Source organism: Elgaria multicarinata, chromosome 6 (assembly GCF_023053635.1).
Source record: "Elgaria multicarinata webbii isolate HBS135686 ecotype San Diego chromosome 6, rElgMul1.1.pri, whole genome shotgun sequence".
NCBI lineage: Eukaryota > Metazoa > Chordata > Lepidosauria > Squamata > Anguidae > Elgaria > Elgaria multicarinata.
Window position 1 is genome coordinate 27306842 of NC_086176.1, and position 15679 is coordinate 27322520.

Sequence of the window (15679 nt, forward strand, 5' to 3'; positions counted from 1 at the left end):
TGGGCGGTATAAAAATGTAATAAATAAATAAATAAATACACAGCTTGGGACTACCATACCTGATGGAACGCCTCTTCCGACATAAACCTACCCATACACTGCGCTCAACATCTAAGGTCCTCCTCCGAGTGCCTACTCTGAGGGAAGCTCGGAGGATGGCAACAAGGGAGAGGGCCTTTTCAGTGGTGGCCCCCCAATTATGGAATGATCTCCCCAATGAGGCTCACCTGGTGCCAACCTTGTTATCTTTGCAGTGCCAGGTCAAGGCCTTTCTCTTTTCCCAGGCATTTAACAACATATGCTGATTTCATAACTGACCAGAGAATAATAGTTTTAAATCAATATTGTTGTTGTTATACTTTTAGTGGTTTTAAATTTTGTATATCTGTTTTAATGTTCATTGTTTTTAACTTTTGTAAACCGCCCAGAGAGCTTCGGCTATGCGGCGGTATATAAATGTAAATAAATAAATAAATAAATAAATATTTGAGAATTAACTGGGGTGGGAGAGAAGAAGGAGCCATTTTCATTCTGCATGTGTTTGTTTGAATAGCTCCCAGACTAGTCTCTGATTCTGGATGACCTTTACTTTGGTTATTGATAAAGATCTGGGTCTCATTTTTTAAAAACAACAACAACCTGATTTTGCTTCCTCCTTTGAATAATGGGAATTCTGAAAAGTTCCAAAAGCCAAAGTCAGATAATACCATTCCTGGGGCCAAGCCAAGTGTCACGACATAGCAAGCAAGCTTTTAGTAAAATTTAAATTTTACTGTTTTAACTCTGTATTTTAATCTTATATCAACTTTGCTGTGTGGTTTTATCCTGGTTGCGCTTTTTATACTGTATTTCGTAATTGTGTTTTAATCTGTTGGGTGTTTTACTGTGGTTTTAATTTTTGTGAACCGCCCAGAGAGCTTCGGCTATTGGGCGGTATAAAAATGTAATAAATAAATAAATAAATAAATAAATAGGGCATAATTAATTTGAAATAATTTTGAAATGAATGACGAATAAAATGAAACAAAACAAAAGAGTTCAAGGTTGTTTGGGAGTGTTTGGGGATACATTTTCCTACAAAACCATGCTAGTGTGAATGAAGATTTTTCATTTATCACATTTGTGCTTGCTGGGAAGAAACCAAAAAATGAGTAGTAAACACAAGTGTCATCAACTCCGTCTCACTGCACCCAAAAACCCATTAGTTGTAGTACACAGGATTGTTATCAAGTCAGAGCAAATTTATGGTCCTTTAAAAATTAAATAAGACGTACATCCAGTGATAATACCCATTTACTTCTTGATTCCGGCACTTTTCTGTTTCATCCTTTGTGGCTTTTAGAATGCTTTCTGTCCAGGCCTTTAAATAAATTTCCAGTGGAAAAAAATCTAACCACAAACTCTCAATGTCTTTTCTTTTTAGTGTCATTTCTGCCTGGTAGTTTTTAAGAGCAGCGAGTGCACAACCCTCTCACTTCACACACCTCTCTAAGATTTCCAACCTTCCTACTCATCCATACCACAGATGGGAGGAACTGCAAGACTCCCACAAGCCAAGTAATAGTCACAATAAAAATAATGCTCAGCCTACAGTAGAGGAACCTACTCTATCGAAACTGTGAACTGCAGAGAAATTTTACTATATTCAGTGGTATATAAATGCCACAAATAAATATATATTCTTAACTTCTGTAGCTTATTTTTATTCATGTTTAATTTGTGTTTTTATTTGATGTGTTTTCATCTGATGAGTTAAATATTTAAACTCCATTCTGTTATCTCTGTTTTACTGTTCACCACCACTGGCAGCAATTTTAGTGGAAAGGGGAGATATAATATAATGAATAAATGATTAAGAGAGCAATCTTATGGCCCCTGGGCGAGCGTCACAGGGACTATAGGATTGTTCAGATTCTGCTGTACTGAGGTCGGAGACAGTGCTTCAATGTTGGAAGGAGGAGTCTGCAATCTGCCTCCTCCTCTCCCTCGCAGCTGGTGCAAAATAATAGTGTTGGTTGGCCTCCAAGGTTGGAAAATCAACCGAGGAGGAGGAAGAAAGAGGGTGTTCTGATGGGTGGAGAGGAGAGGAGAATGGAATGGCCAGGATACCACCATCATTTCATTTATTATGGTCAAAGACCAGCAAAGTTAATATGAAGCATGTAAAAAAAAAAATTAAAAAGTAACATAATAGCAAAATGCAGTTTTGTAGAATTCCTTCTTTCAGGAGGATAACATATTTTCCCTAATTTGCACTGAGGTCATAAAAGACTTAGCAACCCTTTCGGTGATACAAGAGGACATATCCCTTAAACAAATTAATATCAAAGTTGTGGAGATACTTGCAGAGAAGCCTTTTAATAATGGATAATGGGGAAAAATTAGCTTCATTTTGCATTTCTTATACATGTTACAATATAGAAGGACATGTTCAACAGATTCCATTGCCACAGGGACATACTCGTTCATTGATCGGGATCTTACTAAATCATTCTTCTAATAGTGCTGACGGCAACACATTAAAGCGGACAAGAGTAAATGCTCTTCTGCACTTTGGAATGGTTAACTTATGCAGATATTTATTTATTTATTTATTTATTACATTTCTATACCGCCCAATAGCCGGAGCTCTCTGGGCGGTTCACAAAAATTAAAGTGAAGTTGCATTGAGTCCGAAGTTATTAAAGTTATTATAGAGTAATGGATTTATTTATCTATTACATTTCTTAAATGTAAATATAAATTTCAGAGTCTTAGCTTTGAAAATTTGAACTGCAGAAGGAATGAATTGAGCACCTTGCATAAAAAAGAATCTTAGGATCAACTGCTGATCAAGATTTGCTGAATCGATTGCCTGCCTCCGTTGCTCGGACAAAAGTCCAGTGCTCCACATTTGTGTGTCGAGATATTTCACATGGGTGACTTGCTTAATAATATTACCATTTAAAGTCCATTGAAATATTTTTCTGAGCTTTAGAAAACACCAAAACTTTAGACTTGCTATAATTGATAATCAAGCTATTCTCAGAGCAATAGGTCCCAAATGCAGACAGTAATTGGTTTAACCCAATTCTAGAAAGTGATAACAGCACAGCATCATCAGCATACAAAAGTAAAGCTATCTTATTATTGGACACTGCAGAGATAAAAAGCCAGATCATTTAAAAATAAATTAAAAAGAAAAGGGTCCAAAATACAGCCCTGTCTAACACCCCTTTAGCAGGGATTAAGTTGGAAACTTGTCTCTGCTGCCCACAAGCGCCATCACACCTACTTCCCCCTCCACACACACACCTTGAGTCCTCGATTTCCCCCTCCATTTCCTTAGTGAATCTTGTTGGATCCTGGAATGGATCTTGGTTATGTTTTCCATTGCTTTGTTAATTGCTGAGGATCTGGAAGAACAGAAGACTCAGCAGAAACTTAAAGGTCAACTCTTTTTTTTTTTTTTATTAAATTTTTATTCATTTTCAACACTATATAAACATAGATAAACATTACCAAAATATAACTGAAACAAAACACAATAAGAAAAAAAAACATCAAATATCTGCTGCATACATATTGAATGATTGTTGAGTACAAATATCAAAAACTATTACATATACCTTATCATACTACAACATCTTCGTTCTTAACATAAAAGTGCACCCCCCACCTCGGGATCATTCTTGAGTCCAAAATCTAATCGTTTCTTCTGCTGGTGGTTTCCCACTTCCCTTAGTAAACACAAACACTAGGAACTGTTTCCAAATTCCTTCGAACTCATTTATTTTAGTTACGCCTTTTCTCCACTTAATATTACATGTCAGTTTATCATTAATGGCTATGTCCCAGACTTCTTTATACCATTCCTCAATAGAGTATTCCCCTTGGATCTTCCAGTTCCTAGCTACCATCAGTCGTGCTGCAACCAACAAATTCGATATCAGCTCTATAGTTCCTTTTCCACACTTTATATCTTCAAATAGTGACAGCAATGCTATTTTTGGTGTTTGTTCTATTTTCATTCCCACTATTTCTTCAATTTCTGAGAACACCATCTTCCATAATCTTTGTACATATTTGCATTGCCACCACATATGTAAATACGTTCCTTTTTCCCCACAACCTCTCCAACAATTTGCTGAATGTTGATCACTTATCTTATTCAATCTAACCGGGGTTAGGTACCACCTCCATAGAATTTTAAAATAATTCTCCTTTATTCTTACTGATAAACTTCTCAACACTCTTTGTTTCCATAGTCCCTCCCAGCTCTGTCGCCCTATTTGTATCTTCAAATCTGATTCCCAAACCATTTTCTCTGTATTCTCTCTAAACTCCTTCTCTAACAATATTTTATATATTTCACTCATTAATCCTTTTGAAACTATACTACCTCCTTTCCCTTCCTCCTTACTTACTACTAATTCTTCAAACCTCGTCATCTTTCTGCACATTCTATTATCTTTAATCCACTTTTTATTCCATTGCTCTAATTGACCATATTCTAGCCAAGATAGCTTCTTCTCCTTTAACAAATTTTCCATATCCTCTCTTGTTTTAATATCTCTTACCCAATCCTTTAATCTTATTTTATTTTTCTCTTTTAATATTTTACATAATCTACCCTTTAGATCCTCTGGGAAATTCTTTAACATTATTATCGGTGCTAAGGGAGAGTTGCTCGGAAGCAGCTTCCCTTTAAATTTACTCCAAATTTCCCATTGAGTCCTCAGGAGTGGATTATCTATACTTCCAACCCACTTTCTTCCTCCGTCTTTAAAAAAAACATTCTCCAAATTCATCTCTACCTTATTTATGGTTTTTTCTTCCATCCAATATAAATCTCCTACTCCCATAATTGCTTCTACAACATGTCTTAATCTATTTGCTACGTAGTATAATTTTATGTTTGGGAGACCCATTCCCCCCTTTTTTTGGCTTAGGTACCAATTATTTTTATTCACTCTTGCTCTCTTTTCTCCATTACAATATTTATTAATAATATTTTGCCAACTTTTTATCTCGGTTTCTGATATTTTTATAGGTAACATTCTAAATACAAAATTAATTTTAGCTAATATCTTCATTTTTATTAAGGCTATTCTTCCGAAACAAGATAAATTTAATCTTTTATATTTCTGCAATTTCTCTAATACCTCTTTCTTTAACCTCGTTAAATTTTCCTTTTCAAGATTCTCTAAATTTTTTGTAATTTTAATTCCCAAATATTTAATCTCATTCTTAACTTTCAATTCCATTCCCTTAAATTCCCAATCCTTTTCTTCCTTCTTGGTATAGTTAAACAACATCATCTCTGATTTAGACCAATTTATTTTTAACCCTGTAATTTCCTCAAATTCCCTCAACTGATATTTAATTCTTTCTAATTTTCTTAATGGATTCTTAATGGTCAATAAAGTGTCATCCGCAAACATGTTTAACTTTATTTCCCTTACCTCTCCAATTCCTTCTAACTCTTCATCCTCCCTTAGTGCCTTCGCCAAAACTTCCATAACCATTACAAACAGGACCGGCGAGAGCGGACATCCTTGTCTTGTTCCTCTGGCTAGTCGTATCTTTTCAGTAAGTCCGTCATTTACCACCACTACCGCCGTATTTTGGGAATATAGCTGTTCTATTACATTTTTAAATTTATTTCCAAATCCCAATTTATCTATAATACTCTTTAGTGCCTGCCAGCTCACACAATCAAAAGCTTTAAAAATATCTAATGCCATAATACCTGCCTTAATATTTGCTTTTTTTATTACATTTATTACATTTAAAACTCTACCCACTAAATTATGCATATGCCTTCCTACCACAAACCCACATTGATCTGCTCCTATATATTCTGCCAAAAATTTATTTAGCCGTTTGGCCATAATAGATGTAAAAATTTTAGCATCCTGATTTATTAAAGAAATAGGTCTATAAGAATCGGGATTAGTCAAATCTTTATCTGGTTTTGGGATCAGAATTATCACTGAATGTTCCCATGATTCAGGTATCTTCTCTCCTGATAATATCCTATTATAAAGTTCCATTAATTTTGGAACTAAACAGTCTTTGAAGACCTTATAATATTCTGGACCCAAACCATCTGCTCCCGGTGATTTACCAACTTTTAACTTATCAATAACCTCTTCAACTTCTCTTTGAGTTATTACTGACTCCATTAACTCCTTATATTCTAATTTTATTCCCTTCTTTATAAACCTTCCAATATACTCCTCCACCTTTTCTTGTTGAATTTCTTTACCCTTATACAATTCCTGATAAAATTCCTGAAAAAAATTTATTTTAGCTTTCATTGCATGACAATAATTCCCTCGGCTATCTTTCAACGTTTCTATCCCATTCCTCCCTTTTTCTTTTTGTGTGAGCTTGGCAAGCAACCTCGAGTTCTTATCACTGTTTTCAAAATATTCCCTTTTCATATACATTAAATTCTTTTGAATCTCTTCTATATTTAAATTTTCTAATTGTTTCTTCTTAGCTTGTATTTCCACTAATTTATATTTATCTTTAACTCGCCAATATCTTTCCTCCAAGTTTTTAATTTCTATCTCTAACTTTTCCTGTTCTGCACGTTGTTGTCTTTTTAAACTACATGTTTCTCTAATACAGATTCCTCTTGCTACAGCCTTCATGGTGTCCCAAATGACTGACCCAGCTGTTCCTCCTTTTTCATTAATTTCCCATGACTCCGACAGTTCCTTCCGAATTTTATCTACTATTTTATTATATTTCAATATCTTTGTATTCAGCTTCCATCTATATGCCTCTTTATAATCTTTCTTAACTGTAAATTCTAGACTTAACAAGGCATGATCAGTTACTTTTATTACCCCCATTTCCATTTTACAAATCCTCGTTGCAAAATCTTTTGAAACAAATATATAATCTATCCTGGAGTATGTATGATGAACTGGGGAAAAGTATGAAAATCCAGGCCTATTCCCGTTAAGTAAACGCCACGAATCTAAATAATCATTTTCTTTTACTAATTTATTCAATATAGTCATATTGTTCCTCTTTTCAGCATTAGTGGGATTTGACCTGTCCCGTTTATTATCCATAACCATATTAAAATCCCCAGCTAATATAGCATACCCCTCCTTAAATTCTTCTATTTCTTTAAACAACTTTATAAAAAACTCTCTATGCCTCTCATTTGGGGCATAAACATTAATCAAAGTATAGACCTTTCCCTCAATTTTACCTTTTAACATAAGATATCTGCCCTTATCATCCTTTTTTACTTCTTCTAATATAAACCCACTTTTTTTTTAAATCAAAGTGGCCACTCCATTTTTTTTCGATGTCCCTTATGACTTTTCATAATAGGCTAACCACTTTAATTTTATCATATTCGAATTCTCGGAGCCTTGGTGTGTCTCTTGGACCATTATAATATCTGATCCCTCTTTATTAAGCATTTGTTCTATTCTCTTCCTTTTCACGACTGCCCCCAAACCTTTAACATTGAGTGTTGATACCTTTATCTTTTTATCCATAATCACCCTTTTGAAATCTCTTCCGATCCCTTGTGCTCAGCAATTCAAACTTGCTTACATAAAAAAACAAACTCCATACATAAAACCCCCACCCTCCTACCCCAATCCCTCCTCTCCTACCTTCCCCCCCTCCCCACCCCCCCACTCTAATCCCCCCCATATCCCCGTGAGTCTAGTACTCCAGCCATCTACTTTAAAGGGGGGGGGGAGGCAGTGCTGCGCCTGGCCGGCAGGTTTCTATATTAGCATTTCTATTTGCAATTATCTCCAAACATAATTAACAATTCTCTTACTCTCCAGATGTCCCAGCCTCATTCCCTCCCCCACCCACTCCAGCCCCATTTGCTTCCCCATCCAGACCCAGCCTCTTCAGCAATTCTTTACCTTGATCCAATGAGGTTACTCTGTGTTCCCTCCTCCCATATGTAAATCTTAAGAAAACCGGGTAACCCCATGCATATGGAATTTTGTTCTGCATTAACATTCCAGTTATTGGTTTAATACTCCGTCTCCAATTTAATGTATGTTGAGAAAGATCATTATAAATTTGCACTGCTTTGCCTTTATATTGTAACTGGGTCAAAGATCTCAATTCTTTCATGATTTGCTCTTTTTTATAATAGTTACCAAATTTCACCAAAATATCTCTAGTCCCTTTGTAGTTTTGCCCCCCCACGCGGTGGACTCGGTCCAGATCCGATCCATCTATTGGTATGTCAGGCATCAGCTCTTTGAACCAGTTCAGAATGATTTCTCTAAGATCTTCTCCTTGTATCTGCTTCAGCTGCTTTATTCGAATCGAAGATCTACGAGATTGGTCTTCCAAGGCAATCAGACGTAATTCCCATTCCTTAAATTGAATATTTGTTGATTTTTCAAAAGCCTCTTGCTTCTTCTGGTCCAATTCCGCTTTTGCCTCTATCTCTTTGATCTTATCCGAGTTTTCTGCGGTCTTATCCGAAAGAACACGCATTTGTTGTCTAAATTCATTCATTTGCTGATCCATTTTTTTAAAAATGATGATATTATTCTCTACAATAACTGCCTTAATTTCTGCTAGGGAGGGAAAGTTGCTGTCCATTGCTTTTCCCCCTTCAGCCATATTCTTTTCTTTATTTGGTACTGTATCCAAAGAAACTGGGTCTATAACTTCGTCTTCCTGGTCTGTTCCAGGGGCTGTATCTTCCAGGTGGGAGAGGTGGGTTAAATTATGATTTGAAGGTTTCTTTTTTTGTATATTCAACTTTTCCCACTTCTTAATCTTTTTTTTAATGTTGGACATAGGACCCTTCTGAGTAGGGCATAAATCTTAGAGCCCCCACTTCCTTAGCAACTTTTACTGGCTTCTCTTCTATGTGCCAAACACACCACCTTCTTCCCGAGGGGGAGGAAATATATTCAGTTCACAACAGCATTCACTAGAGGGGATCAGATCCAATCATTCACAGTTTCTCAAAATCCCACATCTCCCTCACAGAATGCTGTTTCTTCCCCTTCACCCCCCCTTCTCGGCACACCGCAAACAGCTTCCACTTTCCACTTTACAAAGATTACAGCAAACAACTTCAAAGCCAGTATTTCAATCTTTCCAACTTAAGATAAAGGATGAGAAGTGAGGATCGCTGTAAATCAGATCAACGTCTAACAAGCATAAGTTCTTTCTTTTCAAACTGCGACATCAATCATGTTACTTTCGGTTTTGCCTCTGCAGTTTATAAAGACATTCCGTCAAGCTCACCTCCTCCCATCAGCTCTTCTCAACACTTTCCAGCTCCGATAGCTTTTATAATCATTTCCTGTCGTTTGCTCAAAGATTTATGCCCATTAAAAAATAGATAATTGCTTTTTCCGGCAAAGCCGCTCAGAGCCTCAGAAGAAACCTGCCACCGCCATGGCTGCCAAGCTCCGCCCCCCTTAAAGGTCAACTCTACACCTGGACATTGAGTGTCATAATTGAACAATTGTCTAACTGATGGTCTTCAATTAAGGGTTGCAAGGAGTTGCATCATTGTACAGGTTGTCTATAAAAGTAAATGTATTTTCATGTGCATGTATTACTTCCATGTCCCTTACCCAACTTGATGTGAGCTGTATTGACTGACCGTTTGTAAGTATTTGTATCTGTACTGCCATAACTAATTTATATATTTATTTGCCAGAAAAAGGTTTTTAACCTACATGAATCTTTGTCTTAATTAACGTCTTTGCTGACTTTGCTGAGAACCGCTGCAATCTCTGCTAATCTCTGGAAGGCCCAGACAGAGACTTAACACAAAAGGTTATGTGCCAGAAACCCAGTCTGTGCCATAACTAATCAGCTTCTAAAGCCATAACTCAACAAATGTAGCGCTAGGCACTTTCAGCTCATGTATCTTTTCACCTGTATCACTACTGTGCCGGCGAAATCTCCTGCCCTGCCTCATGAAACTGTGCAATTATGGTAAAACAACACACTATGCTTCACCCTAAGATCATATTAAACAATATAAGTGAAGAGAAAGTATTACAATTAGTTTCTGGAGAAGTTTGTGGTCAGTGTTGGCATGGCAACAGGAAGCCGACATTGTTCTGGTCGGTACACCTAGACATGCCTACTCAGGAGTAAGAACCATAGATTTGAATGGGACTGAGTCCTGGGCATGGGCAGCAGCGGCCTCACTCACCTTCTCCATGGGGTGCTCGGGCATGCTCTCCCCCTCCCCCTTCACGGTTGAGCAGTTGAGCGGAGAATCGCACTGCCCTCCTCTTTTGTCAGCGAGACTGGCCTTCAACACACATACGCCAACAAAAAACATGATGGTCCGATATAGCGCAAGGATAGCAATACACTGGATGGAGGAGCAGCTTTATTGTGAATGAAAGGGGGGGAACTAGACTTTCCCACTCCAAAATACGACAGAAAAGGGAGGGGAAGAGGCGAGATGAGCGCAGGACAGGAATGATGTCATGTGAGTACACATACCAGGCATGGCGAGAGAGCGCTAAATTGCTTGTGTGATGGAGATCCACTTCTGATTTGACTAGATGTCTGATTATACAGGCATCTAATGAGAAACAGTAAGTGCTTGTCCACAGAACTTTTGTGTAATTTGGACCATAGCAGTTTCCTTGAGACTAGGGGCATGTCTAGACCATGCCTTATCCCAGGGATCGCCCCGGGATCATCCCTGTGCGCCCACATGACACACGGGATCCCAGGGACAGGGAGGGAAGATCCCTCCATTTCCCCGGGATAACCAGGACAGCTTTTAGCCTGCTTTTTCCTGCGGTCTCGGGATCTTTTACTGACCTTTTCATTGGAGCGCACATGAACTCGTCTTCAGTAAAAAAATAATGGTGGGCACAACGTCCTCCTTCCTCCCTGGATGTCACGCACAGCGTGTGGACAAAGGGGAGGATCTCACGATCAGCATATCACGAGATCCTCCCCCTTCCCTCCCCTGGTATAGACATGCCCTAGGTGAAAAGCAGACTTAGCATGTCATCAGACGAGTTTTATTGCACGCTTGTTACCAGCCACTCACGTTTTTCCACAGGTCCTTTTGACGAAGACGTCCACCTCCCCTGTGTCTCCCACTTCTTCTAGTCTTTTTTCCATGATAAAATAAGACCCGGTAAATCCAGTTATTATTATTTTTTGAGGTGAAACTTGCCACCGTTTCCTGTAGCGTGCAGGAAAAGCAGCACGAGAAAAAAGCCCACAGAATGGGCCAGGTGGTCGTTGCTGCTTCCTCTTTGTTCGCCATGTGAAAAAAGAGGAATCTGCTCATCCCTATTGTGGGACAGCAGCAGGAGGCCAAAGCGATGGTAGGGAGATACAATCCCCCTCCCCACAATCTGATGATGCTCTGAAGGCCAATAAAGGCAGTCAAAAGCTTACCACCAGGAAATGAAGTATATTTCTCTACCAAGTGAGCTAACACACAGCGATGGTCGAAGGTTGAGCGGCCAGCTTTAAATCCAATCTGTTACTCACCTATTATACTATTATCCTCCATCCAAGTTAAAAGCTTACATTTTAAATATCTGGCATAAAGTTTCCTTGTGACTGAGAGAAGGCTGATAGGACGATAATTAGCTGGATTGATCCTATCACCTTTTTAAAAAATAGGAACTATAATCGGTTTACTCCAAATATCTGGAATCTTTCCAGAGTTATTAATAAAACTATTTCTCCTAAACCTCCTCCCGCCTCCTTCTGTCCCCCTCTGAAGTACCCTTGCTAGACAGGCTAAGAATCCTGTCTAATGCTATCCCTAGGGAAGGGAGGCAAAGAATGCCTCCACTGCTCCTCCCACCCTGCATTGTGTGTTCAGTTCACCAAGAGCGCAATCGATAGGACTGTGCCCTGAGCAATTAAAGCAGCTGTGCCTATGGGAGAATGCCACAATGACCAGAGCAGGGGTATGACAGAGGTCAGCCTAGAAGACAGAGTTGGATGTAGCTGTACTTCATGGAATGATGTCATACAACTGATCAAAAGAATTTGGCGAAGTCTTACATTAGAGACCAATGGACAGTTTTCTGGGAAAAGACCACACTTAGTAGTGGAATACATGATATAAAATGATTACATCAATTACATAGGGAGGGGCTGTAGCTCAGTGCTAAAGTACATGCTTTGTATGCAGAAGGTCATAGGTTCAATCCCTGGCATCCCCAAATAAGGCTGGGAAAGAAATACCCCTCTCTGAAATTTGGGTGAGCCACTGCCAATTAATGCAGCCAATACTGACCTAGGTAGACCAATAATCTCCTTCCGTATAAGGCAGCTTCTGATGTTCCTATGAGCCAAATTTAATCCTTGACATATCCAGTTAAAGGATTTCAGGTTAATGTGATTGGGAGATGCCTCTGGTAGGAACCCTCCCAGGTCAGGGTTGAGAACTGTTGAAGGGGGAGGGGGGAAACCTTGTCAGGGGACTGTTTCTTTGAACATTTTTCTTTGTCACCGTACAGTACATGACGAGATCCGGACAACACAGATTTCAAAAGGTTTCCAGGATGTGATGAATTGCCACAACATATTTCTGATGCAGAGAAAATGTTACTCAATTTTTTTAAAAAAACAAAAAATCACGACAACAACCAACATACCAGTTTTACCACATCGATTAGCATGTTAGACTTAGAGCTCCATCACACCAGGCTGAGAGTGTGCTTTCATGGTGAATTTCATGCAAAAACTCCCATGATGCCCACCTTTTAGTTTGCTGTCGTGGCGAAGGACTCGGATGACGTCGAATATGTCCTGCTGCGATTGAGGTTCTTCCCTCTCCCCCCTTGGCGACGTATTTTGCCCCTCGGAAAGTGCGATTCTTCTTGAACTCCGAGTGGCCACTGGGGGTGAGGAGCAGAGCTGTCTCCCTCGGCAGCCTCCAAGCGAGCACCGTGGAGCCCGGAGCAGGCCTAGCCCTCCCAAGGCATGCACCGGAGCAGGAAGATGAGGAGCAGGGTCTCCCTCGGCAGCCCCCAAGTGAGCGCCACAGAGCCCAGCCCTCCTGGGGCATGCACCGGAACAGGGCAGAGGGGTGGAGGCTGGTGTGATGGAGCTCAACAACAACAACAGCTTTCATACACTATGGGATAATTCAAGGGGAAACTAGGACAAAAGAGTAGGTGTGATGGAGCTTTGAATGTCTGAATCTGGGGCTTGCTGCCAGTCACAGATGAGTTGGACCCATGGGTTGGTCTGACTCAAAATTAAGATGCTTTGTTTTATTATTATTATTATTATTATTATTATTATTATTATTATTATTATTATTATTTTATTTATTTATATAGCACCATCAATTTCTATCTCTTCATGAGGAAGGAAAACCACATATTATATTTTTATAAGTTCTGCTCCAGTTGTGAGTAGCAAAAATATGTCCTTGGCTATATTTGCCTTTCAAGCATCTAGATTGTCAAGATATATGTGTCCTAATAAGCATATAATGATTGTACAATTACAGCACAAACCCCCGATATGATAGATTAGTAGTAGTAGTAGTAATAGTACTATTACTAGTATTTACATTTCTATACTGCCCCATAGCCAAAGCTTTCTGGGCAGTTTACATAAGATTAAAACAATTAAAAACAATATACAAAATTTAAAATGACAAAAGCAGGCATGGCCTGCTTCAGAAGAGCAAATCCTCTTCCTCTCTGCATGGAAGAGAGACAATTGCAACTTATTTGTTCAAGATTGCTTAAAGGGAGGAGGTTTGTGCCAGCGTCTTTCCCATACATCACGGTTCACACCTTAATGCATCGGCGCTGGAAAGAGCTGTTGCAAGATACTGAAGTTGTTTCCCATATCTAAAGGTGAGCTGTACCGACATGTTCAAAATAGCTGAGTTGCACCTGCTAAGCCAACTCAGGAGATAAGGACGCGATTCTCCTGTTTCTCATAACAAGCAGGACATGGCTCATTGCTATAGCTTACATAACACAAACAGACTTTGCTTCAGCCATGGGGGAGAGCCTCACGCAACACGGGCCCTCTCACATGTGCTCCTTTCCGCAACACAAGAACAGCTGGCTGGCAAAGAACACGCAGCAGACAGCTGAGGTGTCCACTTTCTTCCGCTCCTTGTGAGAGGGGTGGGGAGACAAAAAGAAGGCAGGAGGGAGGGAGGAGCAGGCATAGGAAACATATGGGTCTTCTCCAGTTGGACTGCCCTCCTCCCAGGAGCTGAGAAGAGAATCAGGGCCCTGCTGACAACCTGCTTCTTTTCCCCCTTCATACCCCCCACCTCAGCCACAATCTTTTTTTCTTCCTATAAAATGTCTTTTTCGATTGTAAGCCATTCTGGGAGCAGGGACAGAATGTGAGCAGGGATGGACTTTTTTCTGCTGAGGGATTGAAAAACCACTCTGGGAGTCTTTTTTATTATTATTATTTTGGCTGAGGAGGATGATAAAATATTTAAATAAATGAATGAATCTGGAGTAGAGAAAAATTGGGCAGAGAAAGGATCGAACACTTTCTCCCTTGCTATTTCTCCATTCTAAACACCCCCATACCCCTGTCCCAGTGACGGAGCTTTTCATTTAAAATACATGGCATGCAGGGGAGGGGACGACACCTTGTTACACATATTTGTGTGTAATCTGAAGGAAGCCATTGTGTCTCAGCTCAATTGGGAGCAAGTCAGGACGTGCTGCTGGCTCTTCAAGGCTGCTTCAATTCAAAATACCCCCCCTCCCCGGTTTAAAATTACACCAGCCTATTAACACCACCAGTTTACTCCGGGATGTCGAACAGTAAGCATGTACCAATGCACGTACCAAAGTGAGAAGGTTTGCTTAACATGTAATTCAGTGACATGCATGCGTGGAAATATGGTACATTCATTACGGAGGAATTTACTGTGCTGCAGAGACCGTAGCTCGATGGTACAGAGCGTATACTTTGCATGCAGAAAGTACAGGTTCAATCCCTGACATCCCCAGGGGCATGTCTACACGAAGGGTTTGCCCCAGGGTGCATTCACAGTAGCGGCACGTCATCTACATGACGCAACCGCCATTGCAAAGCCATCCGGGGGCAAACCTCAGAAACTCCGCTGGAAAAGAGTCGGGCACTTACCCCGACTTTTTTGGCAGCGGAGGCTTGTCACAGCCCATGGCGCCCCCTGATCGCTCGCCATGGGCTGGACAGGGAAGGGGGCAGATCCACACCTCTGTAAAAATAATTTTAAAAGGGGGAGGACGAGAGGAACAGGGCCATTCCTCCCCCTTTTTAAAAAATAAATATTATCTGTATCTGCACAACTGCGCAGATACAGATAATAGTTGTTTTTTTAATGGGGAGAACGGGCAGCAAGAGGGAGGTCAGAGGGAGGAGAGGTGGTTCGCCTGGTGTCCCTCTCCTCGTGTCCTCCTCTGGCTGCCTTGTTCCTCCCCCCTTTTTAAATTATCTGTAGCTGCGCAGATACAGATTTTTTTTTATAAAAAGTGGGTGAGGAATGGCCCCGTTCCTCTCGTCCTCCCCTGATTTTTTTAAAAATTTGTACAGAGTGGGGAAAGTTCGCACTTGCGTTCCTTCCACTGCAGATGCTAGGAAGGAATGCAAGTGCGGGAGCCAGGCACCTCATGGCACCAAAGCATCACTGTCAAGCCGGGGGCCAGGTAGGCTTGGGAAGCAACCTGTTGGAAGCCCCAGACAGCCACTGCCA